The 13,109-nt window shown below is 43.2% G+C and overlaps 1 protein-coding gene across 2 annotated transcripts in view; it reads right to left on the reverse strand.

The window, feature by feature from the left end:
* Positions 1 to 10,045, reverse strand: part of USP9X (ubiquitin specific peptidase 9 X-linked) — a 107,628-nt gene extending 97,583 nt beyond the window's left edge. For both annotated transcript variants that reach the window (XM_072848101.1, XM_072848090.1), the window contains exon 1: positions 9,907 to 10,045. The gene's annotated coding sequence lies outside the window, so the exon portion shown is untranslated. The remainder of the gene's footprint in view (positions 1 to 9,906) is intronic.
* Between the last annotated feature and the right edge of the window lie 3,064 nt (positions 10,046 to 13,109).

Here is a 13,109-nt window from a genome sequence, read left to right on the forward strand (position 1 = left end):
CCTACACAATTTGGGATTTTCAGAGTAATCGGGTTTCCACTGTAATTTCATTTCCATCAAACTACAGTTCATTTCCATCAAACTAAGTCCCCTGGGTAAACGGTAATCAACTGAGGCACGAGGAAGAAAAATTGTCCGTACCTTATTGTTGAAGAAGTTAAACAATGTTTTACAAGAAAAGAAACAGAACTGCAGAAGTCAAAGGGAAATCTCTGGGTTACAAGGCAGCTATATAGAACCCCGAGAAGTTAATTCTGTCTGTGTCTTGTTCATATACATTGCTGGAGAAATCACAGATTTTTCAGATTAACCTCTTCATCTTCCTCTAATTTTTCTGGGTACTGAGATAAAGGCAAAACTGGGGAAGAGCAAGGGAGCACAGCAGCAATTTAAGCCAACATAAACTGTGTCTGTAACACCTGAACATCTAACAAAAATCCATTGAAAAGTTATGACAGGAGGTACTTTTGAAGTTTGCAGCCTCTGTGCCTCAATTCTTCATCAATAAAACAAGAGACAACACAAGCCTTTTAATTTACAGAGTGATTTGAGAAATAATACGTTAATGTTTGGGAAATGTACAGTCTGAGAGTGAAAAGCACCTATCAAGTTTATTAACAGAGTAATAATTCTACTCAGTATGGGATTTAGACTAATGTAACACATGCATTTACAGAATGAATTCCAAAGATAAAATACTGAATGACAATCCAATTCAATCCATCTTCCAGACTGAATGAGTCAAGGATCCAATGGGAGGAAGAGTTCATAATTAAGTGGGGGAAAAACACCCACTGGTTTAATGACAAGTTTTATGCTCATATTTCCCCATTTTCCACTTTTATGTAAACTTTGAGGAATCTTCTTAGACTACCCGTGGCTCAAGTGAAAATATCCCCCTTAAACAGTAAAACACTTAAATAGATCATGACTTGTGCATTTTTTCCAAGGCTCTCTGAATCATTCGTTTTTCACCGCACACAATTTTTAAGTAACTTCACTGAGCCATCTGATAATTCAACTAAAAAATGAATAATGGAAGCATTTTAAAAATCAAGCTTTTAGTTCTGCTGAGGAACCTACTCTGAAATACTACAAACCCCAAGTCCTGATGAAATAATACGTACTATAGCTGGGAAAAAAGTAATAGTCTTATCCAAATTCAATTTATGTTTTAATGGGGGGTGGGCTAGAAATCAAACTTTTCACTTGCATTTATCAAGCATCTGACCAAAAATAAGGTACCTCAAATATGAACCTCATATTTACAAATTCAGCAAAGCAAAGAAAAAACCCAACTGATTATACACACCCTGTGGCAAGTTGTGTCTGTAAAGACACTTTCTTCCCAGCAAGAAAGCAACTCTAAAGTATACACCTAACCTTACCAATTTTGGCAAAACAAAACATTAGTCACCAGAAGCATTAGCTACCCAGAAGTATGAGAGAAAAAAAAAAGAAAAAAGTCCAAAAGAAGGTATCTACTAAAACAATTGGGCACTCTGAATTCCTAAGTAACATTTTCAAGGAAAAATGGCATGAGAAAACACAGAATGAATTAAACAGAAGATATTCAGGAATGAAAAGAAAAAAGGTAAATGTATAGACACTAGTTTTATCAGATCAATAAAATCTCACCACAGCGTTTCTTTAAAGCAGACTAATAACACCAGAGCAAGCAAGCAAGTAGGAGCAAACTACAAAAATTTAAACAAAAAAATCCTCATTTCTTTTGACAAGAAAATATCTTAAAAATCATGAGAAAACACACACTTCCATGGCTTGTGAAAGAAGCAAAAGAAGTTTTTTATACCTACTGTACCAGTCTACAGAAATGTACCCCAAAAATAATGTCTTCATAATTCCTATAGATGGAAAAATTGCAGCTTAACTGTTTAAACGTCAACATGGTTAAGGCTTCTCCCCTTCCCCCACCACTTCTGGCACAGAAGTTCTGAGAAAAGAACTTAAATTAATCAAATACACTAGAGAAGCTGATTATGTTAGAGAGATATGGAATAAAGAATTCTAGTGGACAACTGTCATGTAGAAGTTAAACGACATACAACAATAAACTTACATTTAAAGCAAAATTTTGCTCTTAGAATAACCGAAAGTAGAACTAAAGGGTTAGTCTTAATTGTAAGTGTGAACCACTACTATTTACTGTATTTTCAGACCCATGAAGAACCACAGTGGCTCATCGACACTGAAAACCCCTCAACCTGTATTTTAGGTGTAGTACAGTGTAAGCATATACTTAAAAGCATGAAGCAGCTCTCACAGGAAAGATTTTGATTCTCTGCTCTCAACTGTTAGCTACCTGCTGCTAGTCTACATAATGTATACAACTTCTACAACATCTCAATCTTCCCATGTGATACTCACACCTAAGTAAATATGAAGCATATAAACAAACAGCATATCAAGTATCAAGTACAATTTCAATTTTAGAAAAATATGATCTTCTGAAGTATCAATTCAGGATCAATCAACACAGTGCATTTGACTCTCCAAATCAAACTCTTGTTCTGGCTATTACTTGCCAACAACAAAACTAAACTAACAACATGTTAGTCATTCATTATCCTCATCCAGCTGCCTCCAGGCACCATATCCAGACTGGCTACTCGTTCTAAATATTCATTCCATTACCAGGAAAGTAATACGAAGAAAAGGAAAATTCATGACAGAATGCATTACCAAACCCTCCTTCATCTGGTCAAAAATCTTCAGATGGTTCAGAAAAGTGAAAAACTTCAGTCATACACCTGCTAACCAGAGGCTGATACTGATCACATGGGTTTTTTTTTTTCCCATGGCTGAAGACACATCAGCTTACAGCAAGGTTTCACTACCACTATGGTAACCTTGCTGCATCCATTGCCAGTAATGAAAACAAAGCTTTTCATTTCATGTCAAAGCTTTTCATTTTATGAAAAAAATTCTGTTTTCCCAATCCTAAAATATGGAAGGAAAAGGGAAAGGAATTAATGGCTTCTCAAATACCATAAGGGGAATTCATGTTTCAAGTTACATCTTCATAGACACGTTACAAACTGTCAACCACAGCAATCTGGCTAAACTGCTACAAGAATACGAACAGTAAGAATTTTCAGGCAATCTGGAGGTTACCTTCCTGTCTAATTACAAGAACTATCATCACGAAACTCCGACACAGCAAGAGAGCTATAAAGCACTTAAGAAATCTGACATTACTATCTCACCTAGGGAAAAAAGCCAGTACATCATCTTAAAAAAAAAGTCCCACTGCACGTGTGTTACACACAATTATAAGCAGTCAGGAAGAGACCTGGGATTTTAAAGTCCCACTGTGATTAATAAAGCACCGTCTGAAAGACAGGCCAAGGCATATGGAGGGCTGTGCAAAACTAGAGCCTGAAACTGTAGAACAAGTCACTGGAGTTTTCACCTTCAAGCCCCAGAGAATTTATGTTACAATTCAAAAAAAAAAAAGGAAATCGTCACAGCTAAAGTATTTAGGAAAATGCATTAAAAGGAAACGTCAGAGACCACCGAACAATTAACATTTCATTTCTAAATTAGAAATATACAAAGTCTAATATAAAATACAGTTTAAGCTTTTAGTTTATAAAAACTTTAGTCTTTCACCAACCTATTCCCCTAAAAATTAAGCTAAGCAGATCCACCTTTCTTATTTAACTTTCAAATTCATGGACTTGTTCTGTTGAAACTTATTCAAAAACACAGTGAAGTACTTCATTGCTAAGACAGCAGAAAAATTAAATACCAAAAGATGCAAGGCTTGTTTACTGAGATGCCAGTATATTTTGACAACAATGTTCATTCCCATCCTATATTAAAAAAGTAAGAGACTTTTCTTCCCCTCACTGTCAGTTTTCATTTCTGGACAAGAAAACGGAAGTTCCACCCACAGCCAAGACAGGACTGTCACCACTGTCCCACACCACAGTGCTAGCAAGAACACTCCCCTCCAACCAAAAAAGCCTGTCTGGTAACACAGCGATCCTACCTGGCACACCTCACTACTGTTTCTTCTTTACCGAACACATTTCTAAACAACCTCCTTTTTCTTCTTTCACCATTTCAGAGTATTATAGCTAAGACCACCCTAACACAAAACAGCACCTTTTCCTCTTCCCACACCTAGTCCTGCTGAAGCTAGAGGAAAAGTTAAGCAGCAATTAAGTGACTTAAAGATTGAAGCCTGTGGGATTTATAATGTACATTTTTGTGTTATTCCATGTTACCATTCAGATGTTACAAAGAAGTGTTTACTTGTCTTAAACAAAGGCTCTTGTAAAGACAATTTTCTATTACTTGAGTTTTGGTTATTTTACATGCAAGCTTAATGAAAAGTTAGCCCTGAAATTACCTCCACGTACTTTTCATTATTTTGAAGCACTCATTTGAACAACACTTCTGTTAAAAAAAAAAAAAAAAACTAGGGAAGTCTTTTACAGCTTATAGCAGAGAGAAGAGGACATGAGCAAACATTAAGGAGTCACATGTTTGTGTATTGCCTTCAACGTATTCTCGAATCTCAGCTTCAAAGAAAAATTTGGAAAAAAAGTTTCTTCTATGAGAGTTCTCCATTCACAGATGTACATCTTTAAGGAACGAAGCAATGTGGAATTCCCCTCTTATGAGTGAATTAATGGCTAAACGCTAACTACAAAAGAGTATTATTTGCCAAGATGTCCATGCAAAGATCTATATGCAAGAAAATCACATTTTTCTATTGGCAGGTACATGTGTAAGGAAAACTAAATCACAAAACAAGGTTACATACTGTTTTTGTAAGCAGATCAAGGATGCTACAAATACAAGTTTCCCACAATAACATTCCTGATAGCTATCCATTACTTCTAAAGCAGTCTTCATTTTAACTTCATGAAAAAAGTTGAAAATACTAGCATTCAAAACATGACTAGATTTTAAATCTACATCCCATGGATCTCTTTTGGAGGTGTACTAAAAGAAAGAAGTTAACCAAAAGCAAGTAATCATTTGTACCGGTAATACTAACTAATCCTTTAAGAAAACCATACATCAATAATGTTTCCTTTAGAAAGCAAGCCTGTGAACATACATGTATCCAAACAGTTTTTATTCCCAGCATTTTAATTTTTATTTGAAAACACGTCAACAGCTGGCAAACAAAAAGCTTTGATATCAAGCAGATTGAATTCAACTCTCAAATAAAATAAGTAACTAATGGCTTCTTATAAAATGAAACAAGTATCAGAAAATTCACAACAGAAAATGCAAAAGGAACTGGCTGTGCTGTTAAGCTCCCTTAAGAAAAAAAAAAAGAAGCAAAAAGATTTTACACTAACTCACAACTGGCTACTTTAGGACCTTATTTACTTTCCTCCTCTATTGTGGGGACAGTTATTAACAGCTCTCCTGTAACCTTAGCAACACTCAATATTTTAAATGATTTTACCCAACCAGATCTACAGAAAGTGTCCAAAGCACCAATGGGCTCAAGTGGACACTGTACTGTCTCACAAACGCAGTAGTTGACATTTTGAGGGTGCAAAGTCATGACAGAAAGGCTTTCTGCCACTGTCTATCTATTCAAGATTCTAAACAAGAAGATCTAAGTCAAAACATGGTTCTGTCATGAAGCACAGAGGGAACCTCTGTTAACCATATTCTCAAGTTGTGCTACAGCCTTAAGCATAACAGAGACAGACAATACAACCTGTTTTAAAAAGATAACTCATTATGAAACTGTAATTCATTATAACAGTGTGAGAACTTTAAGATGTTCCTACATTAATAAGAGAACAAAAACTAGATTTAATATATGAAAAATGTCACTGCATTTTTCTAACACATGAATCTGAAGTAGCTCAAACTTCCCAGGTAGAAAAATTCAAGTCTCACTGCATGCAAGCAAATGCTTATGAAAGACTTTCTTTCCATCCCTTGCCTCTGCTATGGAAAGACTGTTTCTTTTAACTACCATTCTGCAATACGAAGGTTTACCAAACTGCTCTTCCTAAACATAACCAACTGCTTGGCAAGGCAGCTAAGCAACTGACATTCATCACTACTGGATATTGCAGAATAAAAACCTCTTAAGGAAAACTGAACAAAATAAAGACTGTGGTGAATGTTCTACACTGATAGTAAAGGGCAGGTATAGCAGTATAGCTTTTTAATTATTTTTTCATTAGGTTTGTGTCAGGGACACAGTATGCATAACAAAGCTCAGTTATGTAAAAAAAAAAGAGTGTATTTATATACCACAAACATCGTGTATGATGTAAGACAAATCTACAGCAACAGCACGCAGCATTGCTAGCTTTGCAAAAGGCAAGGTACTACAACAAAAGACAGACATTATCAAGCTGTGTTCCCAACACATCCCCTCAAGTGCAGCTTTAAATTTTGAACTCTGATTTTAAGCAAGGGTGATATGGATAATAAAACTGGATGCAGCTACACAGAGTTTCAAGAGGAGACATATCCAGATTATAAGAAAAACTTAAGATACCTGAACAAGAGAAACCATGTCCATACGTTCAGATTAATACTAATGCTAACATCTAGGAAGCAATTTTCTAAAGGACACAAAAGCTTTCACATGTACAGCTTTTCAAGTGAACAGAAGACCCAGCAAAGTTTCTTGTATCTTCAGACAACCACTTCACTTCTGCAAGTGCTGGATAAGCAAGACTACTGGTTTGATCAAACAATGTTTGTGATGATTACAAGAAAAAGAATTAAGGTAAGTGTAATAGTTTTGGGGGTTTTGCAGGGTTTGGCTTGTTTTTAAAAAAATAAATCATGTTTTAAGTGAAAAACAGTAAGGGACATCTTTGATTCATCTTCTTCACAAATGAGGCTATTCTACTCAGGAAGTCTTCAAAATATACCTACAGTTTTTAGATCTCTTAGGATATAGAAAACAACATTTTGGGGGAAAAATAATAATAATAAAATATATATATATATACACACACACTCAGAGTACTGCCTAACACAAAAGTCCTTGCCATTCAAATACCTGAAATAAGTTCTGAACTTATTTCTAAACCAGAGCAGGAAGGCCAGAAATACTTCCCATGGGACTTAATATATTTTCAATACACACCTGACAGAAACGTAACTTTAAAGCCTTTTAAAAGTAATTTGTTCAAACTAATAAATAAGTGAATTCCTATCCATTTTTACCCAAAGTTGTATTCATACTGGAAAGTCCTAAACTAATTTCAATTTTAAATGTAAGGTGTCTTGAAACAAAGGTATTACAGGTACCTTTACTTTCTTAAAAGTCTATTTAATTTTGTTGGATAGACAGTAATCCAGTATTTTTGTTTATCCTGAGTTTCACTTGTAAGAATTCCAGAATATTAATAAAATGCATAAACCTAAAAATGTGCCTTTAGAACAGACGGTAGTTGCACTGGTCTATTTCTGAGTACAAATGCACCACAATGTGGGAAATAAAATGTTTATGTAAGGGTGACAATGTTCCACAGATACAGAAAGAGTAAACAGTTTTGCTACCACTATCCTTATTGATTACCACCTCCAGATGTAGTCTTCCTGCCAACTCAATGGGCAAAAGTATCACCACAAGGGCAAATTCTGCAAGACATGAAGCAGTAGCCTAGAAAGATTAAGACATAGGCTACCCAGAAGAAATACCATTAAGAAAACCTACACGAAATAAAAGTACAAAAGATATTGGAGAGAGAGGAAAAAGTTACTATGATACAATCTTACACTTATTTTTAGCTAGATTCCCCCCCGCCACCCCCCCCCCCCCAAAAAAAAGCATGCTGAAACTTGAGTTTCTTCCACTGCAGCCTTATTATTATGTTTAAGTTTTTCATTCAAAGCAATCATTAAGCACCACCATTGTCCAGGGTATTGCAACAGAATAATCAATACATGTATTTTATATGCGTCCCCAAAATTCTTGGTATTAGCTACTGTACTTTGTTGGTTCAAAGAATAAACATTACCTCAACTCAAAGAATCAAAATATTTAAAAAAAAAAAAACCAAACAAAAAACCCCAAGCAAACAAATAAAAAAACCCCCAGCACCCTCATTTCTGACTTAGGTTTTGCTGAAATAAACATGTTACTTGATCAGGAACATTTATGGTGAGGAGTTCTCTCAATTTCTCAAAGTAAAACCTTAAAATATCAAGAACAAAGTTAGCTGCCTACAGATTTCAGTCACCCCTTAATCTTTCTTACTAGAGACATCATTTCAATTCCATAATCAATAAAGGTCAATCCTCCAAACACCCATCAATAGTCCCTTCCTAAACATAACAGTTTTAATATCCATTTGTCAGGCATTTGAGAAGCCTGCTGAAAAACACAGGTTACCTAGTCCGTCTGTTGTAACAAGTGTTGCCACTAGTTTACTTAACACTGCATATTAATATCTAAATTCAACAACTTTTTAAAAATATAGGCCCCAGTTCTGCAACTAGGTCAGCAAAAGTGGGCCTTGTGCTAGCTTTGAGCCTGTGACTTCAGAGGGTCTTTGGGCTGATACGAACATCCAGTGATATGAATACAACTGCAGAACTGTGAATATAAATCAAGTTGTACAGACAACATGAAGACAGCTGAGACAGACGCAATATGTCTACAGTGAGCCTGGGAGTCCTTTGAACATTTAATTAGAACAATTCTTTCCTGAAACATTTTTTTTCCTGTACAGTTGTGTGTTATTGTACATCTTCAAAATACTTAACTGGACTTCTGAGGGAGCAACCTGAAAATAATATATGGCATCTTAAAAAACATCTCAACATTTTCAAATGCTTGTATGAGAACAAAATCACTTAAGAACAAAATAAATAATTTTCAAAGGCTATTCTCTGTGTAGACGAACAACACCGCACAAAGTGGGACAGCACACGTTAATACAGTGATTACCAACACATTAAAAAAAACCAACAACCCATCCAACTGGTGAAGTCCTCCGTTTTCTTGAGAACAATAACAGAGAATAACCGTGGCCAAACTGTATGCAACTATCTCCGCCGTACACCTTGGACAAGGGGAGAGGGTTATACTGCCTAAAACAAATGGCAAGAGACAAGCCCTAAGACATAACTTCGAGGAGAAGCGGCAGGGTGAACTAGAGGAAGACGATGGGAAAAGCCACAGACGTTTTTTGTGTATCGAAATAGGGTTGCTGGAAGCCGAGACTAGAGGAGTGGCCTACGTGTTAATAATGTTTACAGCGGGCGTGAACGAGCTGGTGCTGGTGGTTTTCATTGAGACTGTAGGAAAAGCGCCTCGGCAGGGCCTTATTTCCAGGCGTCGCCCGGGCCTACACGGCTCCAATCACTCCACCTCAGTAATGGCGTTCGGTGCGAAGAGAGAACCAGGGGAGGCAAAGCTGGGTGCAGCGCTGCGGGGAGCCAGCGGGCCCTCCTCGCCCGGAGGCACCGGGGGGGGGACGGCGGGAGGGGCCGGCCGGCAGAGCCCCCCGAGGGGCGCGGGGCGGGGAGCACTTCCACCCCCCGGCAGCCGGGGAGAGGATGAGGAGCCGTCAGCCATTTTCCCTTGCCCTCCAAAACACCAGCGATGCAGGGCCACACGCCGGGGGCTGCGAGGGAGGCGCTACCGCCACCCGCCGCCCGTTATCCCCACCCCCCACCCCCGCTCCCCGCCCCGCGGGGCCCGGCTCGCCCCCTCCTCCCCGCCGCACCCCGCCGTCCCGCACCCCGACCCGGGGAGCCCCATCCCCGGGGAGCGCCTCCCTCCGCTCCGCTCCGCTCCGCTCCGCACGGCGGCGGCCGGCTGCAGCACAAACAGCTGCCCCCGCGCAGCCGCGCCGCCTCGCCTCGCCGCGTCCCGGCCCCGGCCCCGGCCTCGGCTCCGGCCCCGCCCGGGCACAGCGCTCCGCCACTCACCCCCGCACGGCTTCCCCTTGTCCCGCGGCTGCTGCTGCGACGGCCCGGTGCCCTCCTGGGTGCTGCCGAAGGAGCGCGGCCGGGGACTGCCTCATCCCAGGCAGCCAGCAGGGCAGAGTCTCATGCCAGGCCCCGCGATCCCGGGCGTGCAGCCGGCTGACTGAGGGGGCGGCTCCGCTTTCCCGGTGCCCCCCCGGGCGGGCGCCGTGTACTGCGACGGGAGAAGGGAGGGCGAAGCTGCCGCCGCTGCCCGCGCTTCAGATCCTGGCCCTGGCCGCTCCGCACTCTCCGGCGCCGGCGGCACCGCCGGGGCGTTTTTCCTGCGTCACCAGCTCCTGCCCGGCGGCCCTGGGCTTCGGCTCCGGCTGGGGCTTGGCCGGGGCCTGCGCGCTCCGCTCCGCCCCGTCCGGGGACCGGGCGCACGCGGGGGAGGGGGCGCACACGCACCCCGCGCCTCTCGCCGGGGCCCGGGGCTCGGCTGGGCGGCAGCGGCCGCTGCGCGCGGGGGCAGGCGGCAGGCAGGAAGGAAGGTGGCAGCGGAGGGGCCGGCCCGGGCGGCTGGAGCGCTCTGCGCTGACGGCTCCGTGCGTGCGGGGGGAGGGGAGGGCGGGGGAGGGGGGAGGGAGCGAGGCGAGACGCGGCGGCGGCTCCTCGCGCTCCCGGCGGCGGCGGCGCACCTCCGTCTGGCGGGGCCCTGGGCAAGATGGCGGCGCCGGCAGAGCCTTCCGCGCCCGGCCCGCGCCGCAGGCCCCGACCTAGCGCAGCGGCGGCGGCAGCGGCAGCGGCTCCGCCACCCGAACGGCGTGACGCGCTCCCCGCCCCCGTCGCCGTGGGCTGTCACTCACGCCGCAGCGGCGAGGCCCAGGCCGCGGCCCCCCTGCCCCCACCCCTATGTGTGCGGCGAGGGAGCGCGCGCGAGGAAGGCGGGGGGCGGTGGCGCGTGTGCGAGGCGGCGCGTGTGCGCGCGCGCGGCCGTTTCACGTCGGTTGGGCTCGAGCGGGTTCCATTGTGACCCGCCGGGCGAACCGCGCGGAGGGCCCGGATAATGACGTCAGCGCGGCCGCTGCCGTCTGGGCCCGGCCCTCCCCTCCGCTGCCGCTGCGCTGGGGCCCGTCGGGGCGGGGGCGGCACCTGGGGCCGCTCCGCCGGCGCGTCCCCTTGGGCCCGGCGGTGCCGGGGGTGGCCTTTGAGCGGCGGCGGGCGGTGCTGCTCCGCCCTCGGGTCGCCGTGCGGGAGGACGGGCCGACAAAGCCGGGGGGAGGGGGGCGCTGGCGGTTACGGTGTGCCGTGGCGGCGCGAGCCGGTGCGGCGTGCGCGCTCACCGCCCGGGGCCGGGAACAGCCTGGGCAAGCAGGGGGAGAGGCGGGGTTGTCCGGTGCGTGTGCGGCGGCTGCGGGTTTTGCACCGGTCAGCTCAGCTCCGGGTGGGCCTTCCCTCGGGCCTCGGCCCCCTCTAGGCCTCGGGCCCGCCGTCTGACAACGGGCTTTGCGCAGGGCCTCGGAGCTGGCATAGATGCACGCAGGGGTGACTTAATTCTTCACTGAAACGCTGCCTCCCTCAGAACAGATACCTGGTTAGGGGACACCAGCACTTTAAACAGCCAAATGGATCTTTTGTTGCTCTTGTTTCTTCTGATACGTCTACGTTTATGTGCGTGCCTACCGTATAGAGTGTGAAGTCAGCAGAAGCCCAGTCTATATGGGTGCTTTATATAGCAACTGGGGAGACTTTAAACCTGGATTTAAAACATGGAGAAAATGGGGAAGCGTGCCTTGTGGAAGGACAGAAATTTGGCAGATGTGGGGAACTTGGTCTCGGAGAGTATCCGAAATGGTGCTTAATTTTCTGTGTTGTTTGTCTGTATTCCAAGGTCAAAGTCTCGTTTTAACGACATCATTCAAGAATTTCAGAGCAGGAAGTGAAAAATACAGTATCCAGCTGAAAACACAGGAGGAATTTAGGTCGCATGGGTTGGAATTTGCTCAAGAGGCTAGGGCTAACAGCCTTAACTCTTGTGCAAAATGTTTATCTTTTGGACCACGCAGTGACACAGACTAAAATACCGGTTGCTCATTGCAGGAGCTGTGGGTGGGTGTTTTTCTGTAAAAAGCTAGAGCTCAAAACCAAGTGGCGATATCTACTTTTCTTTCCTATTTTAACAAAGTTAGAGTTAGTCCTTTTTTTTGCTAATCACCAGGTTGTATTATTTGGGAAGGAAATGTGATGTACGTCCCTGCATTAACCACTCAGTAAACAAAACAAAGGATGCAGCTGCTTCATCATGGTACAAATGCAACCGAAAGAATAGTTTTACATGCATTTTCTTCACCAACAATAAAAACAAGCCATAACCATGGTGAAAATCTGCGTAAGTGTAAGCCTATTCATGTTTGGGTTAGAAATATGTGTAATCGTAGAAGAACAACCCTGTTATCTCAGTGATTTTCATGCCTCTGAGCATGTTATTGTGGCCTCCTGTCTCCTTTTTTGTCCCTTATCACTTACTTTGGGCTTTCCCTCCTATTTACAATTTATCCAGCTTGTTTTCCTGGGAAAGCGTTTACAATTACTGCACCTATAATGCATTTAACTTTCCCTGTCTGCTGCCGTATTCTCCTCGAGCTCTTCACTGTTTACGATGACTTACAGAGGCACAACGGCACCTTCAAACAATTGTATGGTTTTTGACACTTCTTATCCTTAAAAATAAACTGCTGTGTTTATTGATGTTCATTTCTTTTTATTGTTAAGTAGACCCTTGTTTCAGTGACAGGCCAAATATTGTGTTCCTTCTAACTACTATGGCTTTTTTGGCAGAGCCAAACAGTGACACATCAGTGGATTTTTATAATGTGGGCAATTGTCCACCAAGAAATTGACTGTCAGTTCACATAAAAGTCAACAAAAAAAAAGATACAAACAATACTTGTGGAAACAATACTGGTACAACTTGTAGCAAGTATTCCCTCTTGTGAAGAAGGGTTCCTTCAGCCAAGAGAAAGAGTTATTTATTTGATTAATTTAATTGAAACCTTAGGTTTGGAACAAAGTAAGAACTGATTCCTCTTCAGCTTTCCGAGACCTTTGGTGGTATTTTTCTGATTTTAGATTCTACTTTATGTACAGTTTGCAGAAGTGTCATGAGATATAAGAGGAATTTTGCACTTGTATGGGACAAAAAAATACATGACTTCATGTTTATT

The sequence above is a fragment of the Ciconia boyciana genome, chromosome 1 (genome assembly GCF_034638445.1).
Source record: "Ciconia boyciana chromosome 1, ASM3463844v1, whole genome shotgun sequence".
Classification (NCBI taxonomy): Eukaryota; Metazoa; Chordata; class Aves; order Ciconiiformes; family Ciconiidae; genus Ciconia; species Ciconia boyciana.